This window comes from Pinus tabuliformis, chromosome X, assembly GCF_031772625.1.
Source record: "Pinus tabuliformis cultivar Carrire ecotype Pingquan chromosome X, CPIR1, whole genome shotgun sequence".
Lineage (NCBI taxonomy): Eukaryota > Viridiplantae > Streptophyta > Pinopsida > Pinales > Pinaceae > Pinus > Pinus tabuliformis.
The window spans coordinates 557869219-557876846 of NC_142308.1; positions in this window are offsets into that span (position 1 = coordinate 557869219).

The window sequence follows — 7628 nt, forward strand, 5'->3', positions numbered from 1 at the left end:
ATATCATGATGGACCTATGACTATTTTGCTACATTTCTATTGCTAATGTTCTTTGTACATAATTCCTTATGATGATATAGGGTGAATGAAGTGTGAAAATGTTGAAGATGTTTTAAATTTCAATTATCTACAGTAGAGACTTCTATCCCTAAGAAATTTAACATTGTTACTACTCTATTGGTTAGTAAAGATATAACAATGTAAAAGTGTTTAAAATAATAAAATAAATAATCTACAATTTGTATCAATTAAATTGGTCAGTAAATGAAGACTAGGTGTGCATTTTAGTGAAGCAAGACAACTTTGGCCTGCTTCACAAAAATGCACACATAACGTCCATTTCAAGGCCAAATTGAATGATTAAACTTGGAGAGTATTTTTTTACTGACAGGTAACATTAATAAAATTAAATATTTTTTAATTTTTCACAAATATATTTCTTTTGTTTAACAACACTCCAAATTGCACGGATTTCATAAGGTAAGAGGCAAGTTTTGTGCATCTCAAGATTTTTGTCGATATTGGATAATATACTATGAATTTTAATAATATTGTGAAAGAAGACGGACGTATCACAAAATGCCATTATATGAATTTTTCCTAAGTCAAAATTTGAGTACCTAATGTCCCATGACATCCATTGTGTCCTCATTTGATATGACATGATCTACTTGCATGACCTCATATGGCTTCTGCAATACACAACATAGTAATGATGTTTAGTACAACAATTATATCAATTCGATGAATATGCTATCCAACAAAAAACTTCACTTTAGTAATATATTTGACATATTGATATCGTGTTAGTTTGGAGTTGAAAAAATAAAAATAAAAAATTGCGACCCTAGGTATATACATTAAGCCAAAAGTTTGACAAGAAAAGTATCCAACATCCCTATCCCACATGGTCATCCTAATTTTCAAGCATTTCCCTTGATAATAGAATCACATTTATTCACCATTCTTGTGCATTTTCAATCAATAAGTATGACCTGAATGGCCTCATGGAAACAAAATTGACTTTCTCTCCTCTATGTTATAGTATTTGTGACATCATAAAGACCTTCCTCCTTTGGTTTAGGTTGCCTTGTCTTTTTACATGTATTGTATCTATAGATTTCATTGTCATATCTTCTTCGACCCACTTTACTCTTTGTAATTTAGTAGTTATACCTAATCAACGTCGTATTTCCATGGCCTCCTCTCGATCCTATAATACACAACAATGACAATAAGTTTCAGTACTCCAATCAAATCCACTTATCAAGAATTAAAACAATAAGTGTAGGGACTAAATTATTGGTAGACTATATTTTGAATAGATTATAATTTGTCCTTACAACATATATATTAATTGATATTATCATTTTTCCCCATGTAACACACTTTACCGCTAATGTGTATATCAATTTTGTTTCATTCCTTTTATAACTTAGTTTATGCAATAAATTTAGAGCTAATTAAATTAAACTATAGTGAATGTCGTAGATTATTGATTTTATTTGAGAATAATGTTATATTCTTGTAACATTTCCATGTCTACGTTTTTATGGAAAAAATAACTTGATGGCGCTAGACTAGGTGTCATTTTGTCCGACCTTGACGCCCCAACATGATCACATTATTTCACCTAAGTTAGCACTAAAGTTGGCGCTGGGTGAATCAAAATATTTAGCAATGGACGAGTCAAAATTTTAAAATTCTTGTGGGATAAAACTTCGAAATTAAATACATGCCAACTATTGAACTAAACAAAAATTCACTCTTTCTTTCTCCTTTGAGAATAGTTTCCACTATTGATAGGTGCAAAACTGAGATGGAAAAGAATAGGCTCCTTTGCAGCTTCTTGGGTCTCGATCCAAGAGCTTCAAAGTCCACCAATTCTGTTGTGGATGGACAATTTTGACATTGCCTTATTTTTCTTGGATTCATGGTGGCATTTTGAATAATTTAAAACAAATTGACAAAATTTTGATGATCTTCAATGCATTTTAAAGGACTTTAGAGATTTAAATGGAGCTTACAACGGATTTTTATTTTCTCCCTTTCTGGTCCAGAAATTGGAGCTGCAGAGTAAGGCATTGTCTGTTAAGTGAACAGAGGGTGGATTAAGGGTTAAATTTCGAGATATTGATTCATGTATTGGTGCGTAATGGTTGGATTATCATAAATGTTTGATGAAACTTTAGGTAGATTGTGTGTATGTGATGGACATATAACTTACCTCGACTTGAATTGTTTCCCTTCATGCATGCTATTTTCCTTCCTTTAATGCTATTTGATCTCCTTATTTGCATGCTATTTGCCTTGGCTCGCCTCCACAGATAGAAATTGCTAGCCCAACCTTAAAATTTCGAGAAGAGGGAATGGGGAAGACAACAGATAGAATGAGGTAAGTCATTGTGAATTTATATACATGTAATTGTGAAAATTATTTCTTTGATTTTTAGTTTTAGTTATTTTTTGTTAATAATTCCAAAATTTAAAAACAAAATGTTTATATATCTAGGGACATGAGACTAACAAGGAGAAAGAGGCCTTGACTTTGATATTGGGGATAGATGCAATTAACAAACTTGATGGTGTGGACTTGAAAAATCTTTCTAGATACATATAAAAATGATTAATTAAAACCACTAAAACATTGGAAACGTGTCAACTAGCTCAAATGCAATCAATAGATTCCCAATCCACTCCTAGATCGAGAAAAGGATCAAGGAGAAACTCATTAAACATAACCACTAAGAATTTGTAACATGAAACATATACTTCCAATTTCCAATCCACTCCTGGGACATAAAGCTCTTCTTCCACACCACATTATGAATTTTGCATTGTTAGACATGATACAAGGATAGAATATGATATGGTTTCAGGAGAAATCCATAGATCAGATGCTGGGAAAGTTTTTTGAATAGGTTGAAGGTTTCATTCCTTCAACGGTTTGAAGACCATATCCATTTTCCATTATCAAAGATACCATTGCACCTACAGAAAGCAGTAATTCATGACATCGAGACTGAATTTAGCATAGGTTGGTTTGTAGAAAAGGTTAACCTACAAATGTCTCAGAACTGCAAGATAGTTAGGTGCAATCAAACAAAGAAGAACAATAAAATTCTACTCAAGCATAGGCTCAAAAGAATGCCAATTGATGCAAGTATAAACATATGGAAATAACTTGTAAAAATGTATGAGAAGTTGGATGAACAGGGGAAGTCCAGTGAGGAGAGTATCCACGTATTTGAATTTGCTCATAAGATTATGTCAAATTTCTTAAAAAATTTCTATATTGTATCTTTTCATAGTTAAATTCAATTAGTATATTTTTAAGGACAAGGCCTCCACGGTTAGGCTTGCAAAACGAAGTGTCACACATCGCAGTGGATGGAAAAGTCTATAGGCCTTGATTTGTACCTTTGTAAGTATATTTAATATGTGAAATGATATATATATATATATATATATATATATATATATATATATATATATATATATATATATATATATATATATATAGATATATATATATATATATATATAGATATATATATAAGTTTATAGAAAAAGGTAAATGATTTCATATTAATTTGTTTAATTTGTCCATGTGCCATTTTTTGACAGGAGGACAAATATGGCCGTCATCCAACAAACTTTGAAAAGGACATGTTACAAGATAAAAAGTGTACCAACTTTGTTATCTCGATGGAGAATGGGGTATTTATAGTTCTCTTTAAATAAGTTAGATTGATATTTTTTTGTTTATATGCCAATTTTAATTCATTACAACATAGAGTAGAGGAAACATACCCTTGTTTGCCATATTTAGTGTAACAACCCTGGGTTAAAATTCATGTAATAAAGTTAATAAAGGAAAACTGAGACCAAGGTGATGGTGCATCTATTCTATGGTACCTGTTTCCCATAGGCAGTCCTTGGCTGCAAAAACTACGCTAGGAAACCAACTCAACTAGCCTTTAGGTTCAAGATGGCCCTTGAACTAGAGGGGGCTCCCTCAGTGGTTACAAGGCTTTGTTTAACGTTGTTCACCTGTCACTGAACAATAGCCTTTGAAGCACAATGGTGAGATTTATGGTTTTAATCAGAAATGGTTGGCAATCAATGATAATCCCTAATCATGATTAAAGGCTTCTTTCACAGGGTCCCTTCTGAAAGTGTCAGCTTCTAGCCTGACATAATGACTTAGCTTGTTCAAGAATTATGGTAGAAGAATGTAAGGGGATTCCTAGTAATTGAGCAATCAGACTGACTACTTAACAACTAGGGAAATTTGGATGTGTGTAGAATATTTCTACAGCCCAACAAAACATATTTAGAGTATCCAAGAAGGCCAAACTGAAACCAATTCTAAGAGAAGTTATTTCAGACAGATAGTCCAATAAGCTAATCTCTTTTAATGGCTATCAGAAGGCATAAAACAAAAACCAGTCAAACAGGAGTTATCTTGGACAAACAATCCAATAATCTAATCTCTTTCTAAAGGTTGTGATTTTGCAGGGGATTTAAGAATAAATTGATACTCAATCTACACTTAGCCAAACCTTCCTATAAATGCTTTGAACATGTGTAGAAATAAAATATCAAACACTAGAAAACACACAATTCTATCAAACTGGAGCTGGAAGGATTTCATTAGAAATCCTATAATAGAAACTATTACAAATTTAAGAGCCTTGGCATCAAAAGCCCACACATTTTACTTCAATTGATGAAGTATTTATACAATTTCCTCAAAAAATATCTTGATAAAAATATTAAGAGCTATTACAAATATCTAAAAAATGTATTACAAAAATAGAACACAAATAAAGGTAACTAAAACTATTCAAAGCATTCTTGTACTATCCTTGAGGATTTATGTTGATAAAGAAGAGAAATTCGAATTTGATTGCAACTCATATTTGATGAGGTGGTCTGCAAGTCACTAACTATCTTTGATCTTTTCCCCCCCGAATTTCTGAAAAATCGGGTCCAGTCATCCATTAAAATACCTTAGAGTTGTGTGAACACTAAGAGAGTTGTTTGTATTCTAGTATCTTAGGAACAAAAACCTCCTTCAGTTTCCCAAGATTCATCTCTGATTATCCACAATAGTTTCTGCAAAAAGGTGGCTTAAACACGACATTGCACAGTCGAAAAAATAGGCTAAACATGATGAGAGTGTATTTCCCAACCCCCGACACCTATATGAAATGTGAGGTAGGATTTTTTATTTTGGAATATTATGAACGAAAACCTCTTCCCGTTTCCAAATATTCATCTTTGTTTAGTCACAATATCCTCTGCAAAAAGGTGGCTAAAACAAGAAATTTTTGGAAAACATGCCTTCAAAGATGAATTTTCATGTCCCAAACCATAATAGAGGTTAGAAAAATGAGAGAGGTTTTTGTACATGAGAATGTTATAAACAAATATCTCTTTCATTTTTTGAAAATTCGTTCTCAGCTGTTTGTAAACCATGTTTGAAGTTACTTTATTACATCATTTAATCATGTTTAAATGCATGATTAACTAAATCAATAAGCTAATGAAACTTAAATTTATATTTTGAGGGCACATTTACTCTTGCAGACCCATTTATTAATTATAAACTACCAAAACCTATTATATCAAATTTAAATTATCAAAACTAAATATGTTACAACATTGGCTCCAATGGGGACTGCTTCCCCCTGTGGGATGTAGAGAACTAGTAGACCAGTTGCCTTTAGTGTTGGGCATGGACTCATGCCATAAAACCATCAACCACTAATTTTCCATCTTATGTAGAAACATAAACAATCTCCATGGATCAGTGTTGTCATTTGAATACTCTGCTATTGCACACTGCAACATACAATTGTAAAATGCAACCATATGCTTACACTAATTCAGATATTATTTCATACTGAAATCTGAAAACTAAATATTTCTAAAGAATGAAAATATAAGCTAATCTATCATATACTCTTAAAATAACACCACTCATAAACAACGAACACACTGATCTACTGCATACTGAAACTCAGAATATCTATTCAATCCCCATACCTCTACCTAATTGAACTGAAAAACTTTATACTGTTAGGTGTAATCTACTTTCCAATGTAACCAAGTGTGGAGTGTATGTATTGACAAACCACATTTCCAACAGCTGAAAACCTGAAGAATATATACAATATGAACATGAAATCGTATGGGAAACTTATACTCACAGGTGTACTTTAAAACTTGTATCCTCTGTAGACATTTTAGATTTCTGACCATGGCTGAGAGGGAGAGACATATATTATTGATTGCAAGTATCAATGAACCTTGCATAGAAGTAAAGGCAGCTGAACTTTTGAAATAGAAGGATCGGTTACCCAGTGGAATCGCCATATGACAAAGTGGAGTCGCCAGGTAAAATATATGCAACCAATACAAAATCCCTACTCCTTGTTCACCAGTAAGCAATAGATCGAATCTTTATCATTCCCCAGAGAAAGATATCTTCGTTACTTTGCTCCCTGGAAACGACGCCAGATGTTGTACCTGTTTCCCATAGGCAATCCTTAGCTACAAAAACTATGCCAGGAAACTAGCTCAACCAGCCTTTAGGTTCAAGCTGGCCCTTGAACCAGAAGTGGTTCCCTTAGTGGTTACAAGGCTTTGTTTAGCATCGTTCACTTGTCACTGAACAAAAACATTTGAAGCAAAATGGTCAGATTTATGGTTTTAATTGGAAATGGTTGGAGATCAATGATAATCCCTAATCATGATTAAAGGCCTCTCTCATAGGGTCCCTTTTGAAAGTGTCAGCTTCCAGCCTGACAGAATGACTTAGATTTTTCAAGAATCATGGTATAAGAATGTAAGGGGATTCCTAATAATTGAGCAGTCAGACTGACTACTTAACAACTAGGGAAATTTGGATGTGTGTAGAAGATTTAAACATCCCAACAAAACATATTTAGGGTATTCAAGAAGGCCAACCTGAAACCAATTCTAAGAGGAGTTAGTTTGGACAAATAGTCCAATAAGCTAATCTCTTTTAATGGCTATCAGAAGGCATAAAGCAAAAACCAGTGAAAGGGGACTTATCTTGGAAAAACAGTCCAATAAGCTAATCTCTTTCTAAAGGTTATGATTTTGTAGGGTATTTAAGAATAAATTTATACTCAATCTACACTTACCCAGACCTTCCTATAAATGCTTTGAACATGTGTAGAAATAAAATATCAAACACTAGAAAGACATACTAGGAAAAAAAAAAATCTGTCAAAGTGGATACGGAAGGCTTTCATTAGAAATCCTATAATAGAAGCTATTACAAATTGAAGAGCCTTGGCATCAAAAGGCCGCACATATTACTTCAATTGATGAAGTATTTATACAATTTCCTCACAAAATATCTTGATAAAAATATCAAGAGCTATTACAAATATTTGAAAATTGTATGACAAAAATAGAACACAAATAAACGTAACTAAAAATATTTGAAGAGTTCTTGTACTATCCTTGAGGATTTCTGTTGATAAAGAAGAGAAATTTGAATTTGATTGCAACTCATATTTGACGAGGTTGTCTCCAAGTCACTAACTGTCTTTGAGCTTTTCCCTCCCGAATTTCTAAAAAATAGGGTC